The following is a 4,695-nucleotide window of genomic DNA, read 5'->3' as shown; positions in this document are numbered from 1 at the left end:
TGCACAATTTGAGATGAATAATCCACACAAATAAAGTTGTATTGCCACACTCTAAAAGTGTGCCAATGTTATATAGGCTATAAATATTATTTTAAAATATCGATATGATTAATTTTATTTTTTGCATATTTCTGATCGTCCCCTTATACAGTACTATCTTAATTAGTTAAGTCTAAGGAATAATTTATATTTGAATATATAATAAGTATATTGTCTGGAATACAATTACTAAAAATCAATATTACAATATGTATACTTGTAATTAATTTCACAAAACCAAAACAAAATTAATCAAAATTGTTCAAGAAGTCTTCATCAATCACATAACTCTCCATATAATTGATATCCTTGCTTCATTCATGCGTTAATTATTTAGGAAATCAAACCACATGTAAGATGTATGACTACAAATAATATTAATAACTAGAAAATGTTTATGAAAGACACATTTTTTCATATACTATTTGCAGTCATCAAAAGAAAATCCATCAAAAAATCAAATTAAGTGCATCAAAATTAGAAACATACCAAGATTTGATTGAGTTTAAGCAAAAAGTGGTAAAAGAGAACTATAGAACATCTGCCACAATCATAAGATAAGGTTAGATAGAACGAAAGTGAACAATGTCAGGCTGAAGCAACTAGTGTAAACATCTAAATTACACAAACATAACAACATAATGTAGTAAACATTTTGTATATCCATTCATTAATTAGCAGTTTCATTTGGGCATGAGACAAGCTATGGTTTCTCTTCATTCACAACCATTTTCACATCTTCATCTTAAAGTGAGTAGTAGGTGTTATTAAGTTTTACTTTGATCTAGCAAGATATGCCTGTAGCGCAGGGGATAAGATGGACACAATCTAGTTCAAATATAGATTAGATTTTTTTTTGATAGTTGAGAAATCCCTGAGGGCCTTTCAATCTCTAGTTCGGGTCTAAGTTCTCAGATTTCAGTAACAAACTCAACAAAATATACAACTTTTAAAAAATAAAATAGCTGAAAACTTGTCTTTACTCAAGAATAAACATATTGCATCATCATTGCTTTTTTCATACCAAGTTGAACTTCAATTCACTCTATTAAATTCTAAACATTTAGCCTTGAAAGAAATGCTAACCAAAAATGAGAGGTCATCATCACTTAAATTTACAACTCCACACGTAAAAGTCACAATACATTTCATTGTTGAAAAGTAAAATAGTAAGCACACGTAAAAGTCAAAATACATTTAGGGTATTTACCTCCGTTTGCACTCTATCAGTAGCACAAACTTTCCTTTTCTCCGAAAAACAAAAATGAAATAATATGTACATCATAGCATATAGCCAGAGGCATACACTACGACAAGCATTCAATAGGTCTTACCAGCAAAACTATACTGAAGTATCAGATAACCTCCCCCAAGACACACAACCTTGAGGTCTATGAATGTTTTCACTACCCAACTATTAACATGTTTGAAAAACGCACCTGTAATGTCCTCCTTCCTTTTTCTCTATATTTCACAAAAAATCAACTTAGTCTGAAATCAAAGCCGAAACAACACTACCTGATCTCACTGTGTCGTAACTTGAGTTGGTCCAGGATGGATATTAACCAGCAAGTCCATACTTCATAATACTCGTAATAACTTCTTTTAGAAAAAAAGAAGAAAAACAAAACTAATAAGCTGCATATGTATCACATCCGAAATACTAATGCAATTAGAAAAGCACAAATCTTCCTATATGAAATCACTAAACATATTTAATAGGGATGCGAAGTTTCCTATAAAAAAATTATTGTAATGACCTTGTGAATATCATGAAATGCAAATAAATCTGAACAACTCTGTTTTTTTGAAAAATATCTTGTTCCTGGTAGACTTTTTTAAGAAGTAATGATATTTCTAATGGCACCACGAATAATGAAAAAGTTAATAATAAAGACTTCTCTTTTGGGGGGAGTTGATATAAGGAATTCATATAGCCAATCTAGGTAATAATTCAAGTGATATAATAATACTAGAGAATTTCTTAAAAGTGTTTTCTTCTATGGACACGGCATGCCACCAAAAATATATATAACCATATATTGAGTTTACTACCTAAAATATACACCAAGCACATAATTTTTGATAGGTTATTTGACTTCACATCCAAGAATGAATTAATAATCTAAATACCTGGAATCATAGTATGTATTATCTAGGATGAGACTGTGGACTCCACAAGTCTGCAAGACTGCATTCCGTGTAATTTCTTCACAAAATCAGAAATCCCTTGTGTACAGGAAAACCTACTGTAAAGCACAAAGAAAACATTCATCACAAGAGAAAAATTTTGAAATAAAAGAAGAATGCCTTACGAGCTGATGCTATTTTCTTTGTTTCTCTTTGTGCTGATTTGGCTATAAACATTTGAAAATAAGGTTGTCCGAAAAGGTATTACGATCTAAATGGAAGTGGTTTAGGAACCATTGAGAATATTCTCTTCTCAAGTATGTGAAAACATCCTGCAATGATGTAAACAATATACTTTAAGAATTATATTGCAAAAGAGAGGTATAAAGAATTACAAATTTATATCTTAGTAGTTATAAAATACATTCTTTCTTTCTGAAATAGGACAAATGAAATAACTTGTCCATCAACTTTCTTGTTTTAGTACCAATAACAAAAAATGTAATCGTCGTAACATCTTTTCGAGCTACTTTTTGCTCCACAGTTTCCTTTCGGCAGATGTAATCAGTTAGGATATGGATTGTATGTCTGTGGGTGCACTGAATGGAGGAAACAACACACTATTTTTTAGAAGGCAAATTATAAAACAGAGAATTTAATTTGGAAGAGTGGAATAAATTAGTAAAACCTGGAGGGTCAATATAAGTTTATCTTTGTTAAACGTTTATATACTTGTGTAAAGAAAGAGTGAGACAAAAAGAGAGGGAACAGACATGTGTCCACTAACTAAAACTACAGGAGGAGACTCTAATAAAAAAATGAGTTAAATTTTGTAATTGGTGGGACGGGCACATACAATCTCTTTTCCTCGATAAAACAAGAAATTATACATAACAAACATCAAAGAGGACTCTATCCTAAGAAACCAAAACAACAAGATTATATCATTTCAACATGTAATAAATTAAACATTAAACGCATCCATCATATACACATTTCAACAAAATCAACCATCCGAGTAATGAAACACCTAACCATCACTAATCGTAGTGTATAATAGAAAAACTAGCATGAGGATTCCAGATTTTAATACTATGGTCAGGAGTACTTCTCAGTGGCAATGGGAGTAAGTCTAGTAGAAATAAATATACTTGCGATCTTTTTCAAATATTTTACACTACTGAAGAAGCTTCCAAGACTTATCAATTTACGATTCACATGTTTCATAAACTAGTCAAGGAAAAGCAGCAGTAACATACTTCTAAAAAAAATAATGTTGGAAAAGATAAATTAGTGACAACTAAATGAGGACACGATAACCTACCTGGTCATGACCGATCTCAGCCAAAATCAGCTTATCAATCTAAGGAAAAACATAAATCACATACTTAAATAATGGCTAATGTGCACCATGAAGAACCATCTGATGCGTAATACTACTACAAGATAGGAACCTCAAAATCAATACAAAACACATCAATACATAAGAAAATGAAAACCCACAAATGAAACATCTTAGCCCGCACAATAAACCTAAACATAAAAAATAGAAAGGCATAGATCATAAACTTTTTATAAGAAACCCTACAAATAGTTCTGTCCGTTAATGAAAAAGGGAGTAGTAATTTGTATTGACAACATCAATGGAGCTCAGAAACTTCACCTTCAAAACAGAATTGTTGTACATCTAAAGAGAGTTAAAATTTGACATATACTTTCAAACCAATTGGTTTGCTATCAAACCAACTTACAAATTTGTTCATAACTTACTCAAATGATTTCCAGTAGTAATATGCCTAGGTATCCCTTTGACGTCCATGATTTTCGAGACTTTCTTCCGTACTATAAAATTTAAGCTTTAAAATCGCAAAGTACTCGATTCCTTTTAAACAAAAAACAAAAATTCAATCAATTGACAATAACATTGTTTTTTGTACTAGATGATTAGTAGATAATATGAAGGAATATCGGCGTATGATTCTTAAGCTTGAAAGAATCATACTCTCCCTTGATGAAATTCGTATTCGAGAAATATTTAGCTTAGATCTTATGTTCTTCACCTTTGCCTATTATGTTTTTCGATCTTTATCTGTTTAGCTTCAACTCTTCAAATAAATCTTTTTCTGGAGAAGAGAATCGCAGGTATCGAAGACATCTTCAACACAATTCTTCGAACTTCAGCTTAGCTCTTCCATCATCAGCTTAATTCATCCATCATAGCTCTTCGAATTGGTCTTTTATAGAAAGAGTAAAATGTCTTCTAGAGAAAGAGTAAAGCTGGAGAAAGAGTAGAGAAAGAGTAAATCGTGTTCTGGACCCTGGAGAAGAAAAAGGTTTTATCAATTATAAATTTTTCATTAATTAGTTTTTTTTGTCAATAAAAATGGGAGGGAGAGTTGAAAATTTTTAGGAAATAATATTTTGGTGAAAACTTTAAGGCCACACATTTAATATGTTGTTTTTACAACTAAAACAAAGGACATTTGAAAAGTGTGGCCATATATGTAAATAGTTGTAGCCATTTAT

Source organism: Solanum pennellii, chromosome 12 (genome assembly GCF_001406875.1).
Source record: "Solanum pennellii chromosome 12, SPENNV200".
Lineage (NCBI taxonomy): Eukaryota > Viridiplantae > Streptophyta > Magnoliopsida > Solanales > Solanaceae > Solanum > Solanum pennellii.
Note: the sequence above shows the minus strand (reverse complement) of the source record.